We start from the raw sequence: 12,701 nt of genomic DNA on the forward strand, positions 1-12,701 counted from the left end.
TAACCCATAGCCAAAATTCTTATTATTAAACCAAGTTGTCTTAAAGTAGAAAGAGCAATAATCTTCTTCAAATCAAATTCAAAATTAGCACCCAATCCAGCCATAAATATAGTTATACAACCAATTAAAAGTAAAAATCAACCACAATTATAAGTATCCAATATTGGTCTAAAACGAATTAATAAATAAACACCAGCAGTAACAAGAGTAGAAGAATGAACTAAAGCAGAAACAGGAGTAGGAGCTGCTATAGCAGCAGGAAGTCATGAAGAGAAAGGAATCTGAGCTCTCTTAGTTATAGCTGCTAAAACAATTAATATAGTAATGAGCTTTATTTCAAAAGAATTAGAAATAAAATCATAATAATAAATATAATTTCAACCACCAAAATTTAACATTCATGCAATAGAAATTAAAATAGAAACATCACCAATACGATTAGAAAGTGCAGTTAATATACCAGCACTATAAGATTTTACATTTTGATAATAAATAACTAAACAATAAGAAACTAAACCTAAACCATCTCAACCCAATAAAATTCTAATTAAATTAGGACTAATAATTAAAAAACCTATAGAAAGAATAAATATTAAAACAATAATAATAAAACGATTTATATTCTTTTCACCAGATATATAATCCTCTCTATAATAAATAACCAAAGAAGAAATATATATAACAAAAGATATAAAAATAAGAGATATTCAATCCAAAATTAAAGTTATAACAACTATAGAACCATTTAAATTGAAAAGCTCTCACTCAACGAAAACTCTATAATCAATTATTAAATAATAAATACCTAAAATAAAAATTATAGTTCTCGAAATAAACAAAGAAAAAAAACTCAAAGAACAAATAGAAAATAAATTCACGGCCTAAGATGAAAAACTTCATATCATTGATTCCACAAAACAATATTTTTAATTAAAAAACTTAAGCAAACTAAACAAAGAAATATTCACCCTTTAAACAGAGAATATTTAAAGGCAATCAATGTACAAGTAAAAGATGATATTCACGAAAATAACCAAGAGAACAAGTATAAACACCAGAATAATAATTCCCATGCTGAGAATAAGAATATATATACAAAGTATAAACAGCTCTAAAAAAAGATAAAAAAATCAAAGCAAAGAATCTAAAAGAAGATCAAGATATAATTCTATTTAATAATCTAATTTCACCTACCAAATTTAAAGAAGGAGGAGCAGCCATATTTGATGATCTTAAAAGAAATCATCATAAAGCCATTCTTGGCATCAAATTAATTATACCCTTGTTAATTAATAATCTTCATCTACCTAAACGTTCATAAATAATATTAGATAAACAAAATAAACCAGAAGAACATAAACCATGACCAACCATTAGAGAAAGAGAACCTACACAACCTCATCAATTCATAGTCATCAATCCACCAATAACCATTCTTATATGAGCAACAGAAGAATATGCAATTAAAGACTTTAAATCAACCTGACGAAAACAAATAAATCTTACAATAACACCCCCAGATAAACCTAAAGATAATCAAAAATAATTAAACTTTAAACCCAAATAAGAAATAACCTTTATAACACGAAAAATACCATAACCACCTAACTTTAATAAAACACCAGCAAAAATTATTCTACCTGAAATAGGGGCCTCTACATGAGCCTTAGGAAGTCATAAATGAACCAAAAATATAGGTATCTTAACTAAAAAAGCCAAAATTATAAATACATAAAACATAAAATAATAAGAACCAAAATCAACCAATAAAGGAAAATATAAAGTATTAGAAAAATCATAAACCTTAAATAAAACTAATAATAAAGGTAATCTAGCAACCAAAGTATAAAAAATTAAATAAACACCAGCCTGCAAACGCTCAGGTTGATAACCCCAACCCAAAATTAAAAGTAAAGTAGGAACTAATCTAGCCTAAAAAAAATATAAAAAGAAAGAAGACTTAATCTAGCAAATGAACAATAAAGCATAATTATTAAAATCAAAACCATAAAAACAAAAAAATTAGAATGATATGAACTTAAATAAACTGAACCTCTAGCAGTGATTATTAAAGAACAAATCCAAAAACTAAGTAAAATTAAACTAAAAGAAAAATAATCAATACCAAAATAATATCTAATTATATTCAAATCAGCATATGAATAAACACAAATTATAAAAACAAAACTCGGCAGAAACATTAAAGAATGAACCAACCATCAACAATTATTTAATAAACAAAGAGGGATCAAAAAAATAGTTATAAATAAATACTTTAACATAGAGATAAACCAAAAGAATTAAAAAAATCATTACCATGTGAACGAATTATTGAAACTAAAATAGAAAGACCTAAAGCACCCTCACAAACAGAAAAAACTAAAAAAATAACAGGAAAAAAATAATCATAATCAAACTCAATAAGAAAAACAATAACTAATATAAATAAAGAAAGAACAATATATTCTAATCTCAAAAAAAAAAAAAGAACCATTAATAAATGTTACGTTTAGAAGAAAAAACATAAACACCAGCAAAATAAATCAATAAAGAAGTAAAAATAGAGAATATAAACATTAGTTTTAATAGTTTAAAAAAAACGCCGGTCTTGTAAACCGGAAATAAGTCCAGCCCCCACTTTTAAAACTTCAGAGGTGGAAAAGCTTCCATCATCGGTCCCCAAAACCGATATTTTAAATAAACTGACCCCTGAAATGATCAAAATAATAATTATATCATTATCAAATGTAATAAATATTAATTTTATTAAATTAAGACACCCAATATCAATAATGCTTTTTATTATCCTTCAAACATTCCTAGTTGGATTAATAACAGGAACAATAATAGAAAGATATTGATTATCATATATTTTATTTTTAACATTTCTTGGTGGTATACTAGTATTATTTATTTACATTACAAGAATTGCATCAAACGAAATATTTTAGCCTAAATTACTTACTATAATTATTACATTAATAATGTGAGTATTTATCATATCAATATTAATTATTCTAGATATATCTATATTTATAGACTTTTTCAAAAACACCGAAACTATAAATATTGATAATTCAATCAATTATCAAGAAATAACAATATCTTTAGAAAAATTATATAATAGACCAACATTCATTATTACAATAATAATTATAATTTATTTATTTTTAGCACTACTAGCAGTTGTTAAAATCACCAATATTAATCAGGGACCTATTCGTAAAATAAGATAATTACTAATGAATAAACCTTACGATTAAGACATCCTTTAATTAAAATTATTAATAACTCTTTAATTGACTTACCTGCCCCAACAAATGTTTCATTTTGATGAAATTTTGGATCCCTATTAGGGTTATGTTTGGTAATTCAAATCGTAACTGGACTATTTTTAGCTATACATTATACATCAAATATTGAAATACCATTCAGTTGTGTAGTACACATCTGCCGAGACGTAAATAATGGTTGAATTATCCGAACCTTACATGCAAATTGAGCATCTATATTTTTTATTTGTATTTACTTACATGTAGGACGGGGAATTTACTACGGATCTTATATATATATACATACCTGAATAATTGGTTCAGTGATTTTATTTTTAGTTATAGCAACTGCATTTATAGCATATGTCTTACCCTGAGGCCAAATATCTTTTTGAGGTGCAACAGTAATTACTAATTTATTATCAGCAATCCCATACTTAGGAACAGATTTAGTCCAATGAGTATGAGGAGGATTCGCTGTTGATAATGCAACATTAAATCGATTCTTCACATTCCATTTGTATTACCATTTATTATTGCTGCTATAGCAGCAATTCATTTATTTTTTCTTCACCAAACAGGATCTAATAATCCTCTTGGACTAAATGGAGATATTGAAAAAATTCCATTCCATCCATACTTTACCTTTAAGGATTCTATTACATTTGTAATAATAACATCATTATTAATTATACTATGTTTAATCAATCCTTACCTATTAGGAGATGCAGATAACTTTGTACCTGCCAACCCATTAGTAACACCAGTTCACATTCAACCAGAGTGATATTTCCTATTTGCATATGAAATTCTACGATCTATCCCTAATAAGTTAGGAGGTGTTATTGCATTATTTTTATCAATTAGAATCTTAATAATTTTACCATTTTATAATAAAACACCATTCTGAGGCATTCAATTTTACCCTATTAATCAAATTTTATTCTGAATTATAGTAGTTGTTGTATGCTTACTAACGTGAATTGGTAAACGACCTGTTGAAGAACCTTATATTATAACAGGTCAAATCTTAACAATTATTTACTTTACATATTTCTTAATTAATGTCCATGTCGCAAACGCATGAGATAAATTAATTAAGGAATAAAGTTAATTATCTTAGGAAAAGCATATGTTTTGAAAACATAAAATTAGAAGTTTAACTCTTCTATTAACTTTTCTCAAAAAATTTCACTAAACAAATGAGATAAATAAAATCTTTAAACCAACAAAGAAAATAAAAAAATTCAAAGATAAAGGTAAAAAACTTTTTCAAGCTAAGTACATTAATTTATCATAACGAAACCGTGGTAATGTCCCACGAACCCAAATAAAACCAAAAGATATAATAGCAAGCTTAATAAAAAATATAAAAGAATAAAAATCACCACCTAAAAAAATTAAAGCCAATAACATTCTTATGAAGACAATTCTAGTATATTCAGCTAAAAAAATTAAAGTAAAACCACCCGCACCATACTCAATATTAAATCCTGAAACTAACTCAGATTCCCCTTCAGCAAAATCAAAAGGAGTACGATTAGTTTCAGCTAAACAAGACGCAAAACAAGCTAAAGCTAAAGGAAAAGAAATAATAATAAATCAACAATAAAGCTGATAGTTTATAAAATCAAACATATTAAAACTACCAATTAAAATAATTAAAGACAATAAAATTAAAGCTAAACTAACTTCATAAGAAATTGTTTGAGCAACAGAACGAAGAGAACCTAATAATGAATAATTTGAATTAGAAGATCAACCAGCAATTATAACAGTATAAACACCTAATCTAGTACAACATAAAAAAAATAAAAATCCATAAGAAAAAGAACACATATAAGTTAAATAAGGAAAAATTACTCAAACGGCTAAAGAAATCATTAAATTAAAAACAGGGGAAAAATAATAAAGTAGGTAATTAGATATAATAGGAATTGGCTGCTCCTTACAAATTAACTTAATAGCATCTCTAAATGGCTGAGGAATTCCAACAAAACCTACCTTATTTGGACCCTTTCGAATCTGAATATAACCTAAAACCTTACACTCTAATAAAGTTAAAAAGGCAACACTAATTAAAACTCAAATAACCAATAAAAGAAAATTCAAAATAAATATAAATAAATCATAAAGTATCAATACTATTTGTAGAAAAAATCTACATAAATGAATTCTCAATTCAACACATTAATCTGTCAAAATAGTAAATAAATTAATATTAATCAATATAACAAAAAATATTTTAACCATATGGTCCTTTCGTACTAATATGGATTAATAATCTTAGGATAGAAACCGACCTGGCTCACGCCGGTCTGAACTCAGATCATGTAAGAATTTAAAGGTCGAACAGACCTAATCATTGGGCTCCTGCACCCAAAATTTTTCTTAATCCAACATCGAGGTCGCAATCTGCTTTGTCGATATGAGCTCTCAAAAACAATTACGCTGTTATCCCTAAGGTAACTTAATCTTATGATCATAAATTATGGATCAAAATAACAAACATAAATAAATGATATAATAATGAAGAGTTTATCTATTCTTCATGTCACCCCAACAAAACATCATCATTAAATATAGAAAGACAAACAAAAAACTATATAAAAGTAAAATGTCAAGCTCTATAGGGTCTTCTCGTCCTAAAGAAGAATTTAAGCCTTTTGACTCAAAAGTTAAATTCAAAACTTTATTAAGAGACAGTTGATTTCTCGTCAAGCCATTCATTCCAGCCACTAATTAAGAGACTAATGATTATGCTACCTTTGCACGGTCAAAATACCGCGGCTCTTTAAAAATACGCTCAGTGAGCAGGCCAGACCTCAAAATATAAACAAGAGGACATGTTTTTGATAAACAGGCGGAAATCAATTTTGCCTAGTTCCTTATAATAAGTTCACAAGGTAAAAATTTTATACAAATAAATATACTAATTCTATCATTATTACAAAAAATTTAAAATTAAATTAATAATCTTAATAAAAAACCTAAAATATTTATAAAATCAAAATAAAAAATAATGAACTAAAACGTAATCTTAAAGATAGCTGGTTTAAAGCTTACTATTATATTTCTATAAAATAAATTATAGGTTATTAACTTCAAAGCTTATCCCTTAAAGAATAAATAAGTTAATATTTTTACTTAAAAAATTAAATAAAAACAAATAACTTTAAAAAATTAAACTTTTTCTTAAGAAACTAGATATCTTGGGAAACGATTAACATCTCATTTCTATAAATAATTTAATAATAATTATGATACATTAACTATAAATTATTTATAAATCAACCCAAATCGAGACAAGTAAAATAAATACTAAAATTTTGATAAACCCTGATACAAAAGGTACAATAAATAAAATCTACTTAAAAAAATTTAAAATAATATTTCATAAAACACTTACATTACCAATAAACTATAATTTAAAAAATCAATTCTATAAAATATACTAAGACAAAAATACAATAAAATTATTTATATTAAATAATTAAATAAAGAAAAAATAAATATAATAAAATAAATAATCAAGATATCCTGATTTGCACAGAAAAATTTTCAGTGTAAATGAAACACTTTACTAATAAGTTATATCTTGAAACTCTTCCTAGATACACTTTCCAGTACATCTACTATGTTACGACTTATCTCATCTAAATTGAAGCTACTTTAAAATAAAATAGAATAATCAATAATGAGAGCGACGGGCGATGTGTACACATCTCAGAGCCAATATCAGTTAAATTAAATAAATTAAATTACTATCAAATCCACCTTCATTAACAGTATTTCACTATCAAATCCGTTATAAACAAAAATCTATTGTAACCCACCTCCTCTTAACTATAAGCTGCACCTTGACCTGAAATATTTTATAATTATAAATCTTGAGAATTATAACTCTAAAAAGATTCTCTGATAACGGAGATATATAAACAAATAAATTAAGTAGAGTAAATCGTGTATTATCAATCATGGGGTAGGTTCCTCTGAATGGAATGAGATACCGCCAAATTCTTTGGGTTTAAAGACCTTAACTAATAGTACCCTGGTAAATATAATTAACATTTAACATAATAGGGTATCTAATCCTAGTTTATTATTTAAATTTCACAGATTCATAAAAAGGGCCACAAATAAATTTTAACATTTCACCTTACAAATTTATATTTCAACCCTAATAATATAAACAACTGTTTTAACCAATAATATTCACTAGTATCAATCGTATAACCGCGGCTGCTGGCACGAATTATGCCGATACTAAATCAATTGCTAAATCCAAAATCACTTGATAATTAAATCAAATTACTGCAAAAAGAACATTTAGTCTAACAAAACTTACATATAATACAAAGAAAAAGTGAATAAACAAGCAAGAATAAAACTTTTAAAAATAAAAAATAAGAAATTTTTAAATTTATCAAATCAGGAAAAAATAAAAGATTCAAATATTTAAAGAAAAAAAAGAAAAAAACCACAAACATTAACAAAAAAAAGAAACGCCCCTATGTATGACCACAACAACTTCTCTATTATATATAATTATAGATTAATATGGAACATGTATAGCAATAAATGTATTATATTCTTTCTTATTTAATCTTTCTTTTCACTAATAATTAAGGAAAGATTAAATAATATAATAAATATATTTTATACAATTATGTAATTTAATATAATATGTTATTAATATGAATTCTTTTTTTATATTAAGTTAACTTTCATATATATTAGTTAAATAATCTAATTATAGATAATTTATATAATTATATTATTATAATTAATATAATTATTTTATTAATTATAATATTTTAGATTTAAATTAATAATTTTATTTATTATATCCAATTATAATAATATTAAATATTAAATTACATATTATTATATATATTATTTTATAATAACCTATTTTAAGCTAAAAACATAAGTAGCTATAATCCTAGGTAAATAAGTGCATTAAAATAATCAATTGATAATGGTAAGATGAACTTATAATCTTTTAATTTCAATTAAATGTAATATATTAATATAAATTATTTATTATATATATATATATATATATAAATAAAATGGGCAGGATAAATTAATCCTAATTAAACAAAATAATACATAAATGAATTTCAAAAAAAACTTTCGATTTATATATTAAATAAATGAAGTGCCTGATTAAAGGGTTACCTTGATAGGGTAAATAAAGTAAATAAAATTACCTTCATTAAAATTACATAAGATAGAATTAAACTACCTCCTTTAGTATCAAAAACTAACGTGCATCATACACCTTAATGTAAAAAGGTAAGCTAAACAAGCTAATGGGTTCATACCCCATTTATAGAGGTATCAATCCTCTCCTTTTTAATGACCAACAACTCTACAAAACTTCTCTTCCTATCAACATTAATGATAGGAACGATCCTGTCCATTTCATCAAATTCCTGATTTGGGGTTTGAATAGGACTTGAGATCAACTTACTTTCATTTATTCCGCTCCTAACAAGAAATAAAAATATAATAATAAACGAATCATCAATTAAATATTTTATTGTCCAAGCAATAGCATCGACAATATTATTATTTTCAATTTTGCTGATTCAAATAAAATATCCCATGGGATGGGAAACAGAATTTATCCCATCAATAATAATTAGATCTAGACTATTATTAAAGATTGGAGCTGCACCTTTCCATTTCTGATTTCCAGAAGTTATAGGAGCATCAAGATGAAATAATTGTTTACCATTAATAACATGACAAAAAATCGCCCCAATAATGGTCTTATCTTATTGTATTCAATTAAGAACTTTTATTTGAACAATTATTATCTTAAGAATTATTATTGGGGCAATAGGAGGTTTAAATCAAACATCCTTACGACAACTTTTAGCATATTCATCAATCAGACATCTAGGTTGAATAATTAGATCATTAACAGTCAGAGAAAACATCTGAGAACTATACTTCATTATTTACTCACTATTAAGATTAATTATAGTTTTATTATTTAAGCAAATAAATTTATTTTTCATAAATCAAATTTATTCAGCCAGAAATATAAAAACCGAAATTAAATTCATAATATTCTTATCTTTATTATCTTTAGGTGGACTACCACCATTCCTAGGATTCTTACCAAAATGAATTGTAATACAATCATTAATAGAAAACAATATAACAACTATTATAACTATTATAGTTGTATTAACTACAATTACACTCTACTACTATAAACGTATTAGATTCTCAGCTCTAATTATATCATACACAGAAAATTCGTGATCTATAAAGATAAAGTCCCAAAAATCAAGAATCATTCTTCCTATAACAGTAATAATTTCAACAATAGGATTGATTTCAACATCAACCTTAATTTCATTATACTAAGTTAATCAAACTAATAACCTTCAAAGTTATAATTAAAAGAATAATCTTTTAGGCCTTAGTAAAATTTTACACCTCTAGAATTGCAGTCTAGAATCATAATTGAATATAAGACCTAAATATGATAAGAGAGAAAACATCTCATAAGTAGATTTACAGTCTACCACCTAAAATTCAGCCATCTTACAGCAAAAATGATTATTCTCAACAAACCATAAGGACATTGGTACTTTATACTTCATATTTGGAGCATGAGCAGGAATAGTAGGAACATCAGTAAGAATACTTATTCGTGCTGAACTTGGCCAACCCGGATCTCTAATTGGGGATGACCAGATTTATAATGTTATTATTACAGCTCACGCATTCGTAATAATTTTCTTTATAGTAATACCTATTATAATTGGTGGATTTGGTAATTGACTTGTTCCACTAATAATTGGTGCACCTGATATAGCATTTCCACGAATAAATAATATAAGTTTTTGATTACTACCACCTTCACTAACCCTTCTTCTTACATCTTCTATAGTAGATAATGGTGCTGGTACAGGATGAAGAGTTTTCCCTCCTCTAGCAGGAGCTATTGCACACAGGGGTGCATCTGTAGATCTAGCTATTTTTTCACTGCACTTAGCAGGTGTATCATCTATTCTTGGTGCAGTGAATTTCATTACAACAGCAATTAATATACGATCAGAAAGTATAACTTTAGATCAAACACCTTTATTTGTATGATCTGTAGCTATTACAGCATTACTTCTCCTTCTTTCACTTCCAGTTTTAGCAGGAGCTATTACTATATTATTAACAGATCGAAATTTGAATACATCATTCTTTGACCCTGCAGGAGGGGGTGACCCAATTCTATATCAACATCTATTTTGATTCTTTGGACACCCAGAAGTTTATATTTTAATTCTACCGGGATTCGGAATTATTTCACATATTGTATGTCAAGAAAGAGGAAAAATTGAATCATTTGGAACATTAGGTATAATTTATGCTATATTATCAATTGGACTAATAGGATTTATTGTATGAGCACATCATATATTTACAGTAGGAATGGATGTTGACACACGAGCATATTTTACATCAGCAACAATAATTATTGCTGTACCTACAGGAATTAAGGTATTTAGATGATTAGCTACATTATATGGAACTAAATTCAAGTTCAATCCACCATTATTATGAGCTCTAGGATTTATTTTCCTATTTACAATTGGTGGATTAATAGGATTAGTATTAGCAAATTCATCACTTGATATTGTATTACATGATACATATTATGTAGTAGCCCACTTTCATTATGTATTATCTATAGGAGCAGTATTTGCAATTATAGGAGGTGTCATTCAATGATATCCACTATTTACAGGATTAACTATAAATAATACATGATTAAAAATCCAATTTACAATTACATTCATTGGAGTAAATTTAACATTCTTTCCTTAACACTTCCTAGGATTAGCAGGAATACCTCGACGATACTCAGACTACCCAGACGCATATACATCATGAAACGTAGTATCAAGAATTGGGTCTACAATTTCTATTGTAGGAATCATTATATTCATTGTGATTATATGAGAAAGAATGGTTACAAACCGAGCAATTATATTTAGAGCTAACATAAGAAGATCAACAGAATGACTACAAAATAACCCTCCTGCAGAACATAGTTACTCAGAATTACCATTAATCTCTAGATTCTAATATGGCAGATTAGTGCAGTAGATTTAAGCTCTACAAATAAAGGTTTGACCTTTTATTAGAAAATATTTATTAATGGCAACATGATCAAATTTATCTCTTCAAGATGGAGCTTCACCATTAATGGAGCAATTATCATTCTTTCATGATCATACTATGGTCGTATTATTATTAATTACAGTAATTGTATGTTATGCCCTAAGTTATATATTATTTATTGCCTATACTAACCGTAATATACTTCATGGACATTTAATTGAAACAATCTGAACAGCTTTACCAGCAATTACATTAATTTTTATTGCCCTTCCATCATTACGACTATTATATTTACTTGATGATTCAGTAGATGCAATAATTACAATTAAAACCATTGGACGACAATGATATTGAAGATATGAATATTCAGACTTCATAGACGTAGAATTTGACACTTATATAACACCAGAACAAGACCTAGAAAATGATGGATTTCGACTGCTAGATGTAGATAACCGAACAATCCTACCAATAAATACAGAAGTACGAGTATTAATAAGAGCATCAGATGTTCTACACTCATGAGCAGTTCCTGCATTAGGGGTTAAAATTGATGCAACGCCAGGTCGGTTAAATCAAGGAACATTCACAATAAATCGACCTGGATTATTCTTTGGACAATGCTCAGAAATCTGTGGAGCAAACCACAGATTTATACCAATTGTAATTGAAAGAACTTCAGTAAATTTATTTATTAAGTGATTATCTAAGATAATTTAAGGAGTTAGTTAAAATAAATAACATTAGAGTGTCAATCTAAAGTAACTAAAAAAATTAGTACACCTTGAAATTCATCAGATGACTGAAAGTAAGTAATGGTCTCTTAAACCAAATAATAGTAAATTAACGACTACTTCTGATGGGGAAATTATATCCAAATCCCTCAAATATCCCCTCTTATATGATTCTCACTATTCATTATATTTTCAGCTACATTAATCTTGTTTAATCAAATAAACTTCTTCTCATTTAAACCTAACCTTATTAAAAGAGCAGAAAAAGGAACAATTGAAATAAAAAACTTAAATTGAAAATGATAACAAATCTATTCTCAACATTTGACCCATCAACTAACATCTTTAATTTATCATTAAATTGAACTAGAACATTTCTAGGACTATTATTAATCCCATCACTATTTTGACTTACACCATCACGAATTAACATTATCTGAAATAAACTAAATTTAACCTTACATAATGAATTTAAAACACTTCTTGGACCAAAATCATTTAATGGAACAACATTCATTTTCATCTCAATTTTTATTATAATATTATTTAA

The 12,701-nt window shown here is 26.3% G+C and overlaps 1 long non-coding RNA gene across 1 annotated transcript in view; it reads right to left on the reverse strand.

Moving 5' to 3' along the window:
• Positions 1–11,230, reverse strand: part of LOC126356340 (uncharacterized) — a 31,336-nt gene extending 20,106 nt beyond the window's left edge. The window contains exon 1 of the long non-coding RNA XR_007565634.1: positions 11,146–11,230. This is a non-coding gene — a long non-coding RNA (uncharacterized LOC126356340). The remainder of the gene's footprint in view (positions 1–11,145) is intronic.
• Positions 11,231–12,701: the final 1,471 nt, after the last annotated feature.

This window comes from Schistocerca gregaria, chromosome 3, assembly GCF_023897955.1.
Source record: "Schistocerca gregaria isolate iqSchGreg1 chromosome 3, iqSchGreg1.2, whole genome shotgun sequence".
Taxonomy (NCBI): Eukaryota; Metazoa; Arthropoda; class Insecta; order Orthoptera; family Acrididae; genus Schistocerca; species Schistocerca gregaria.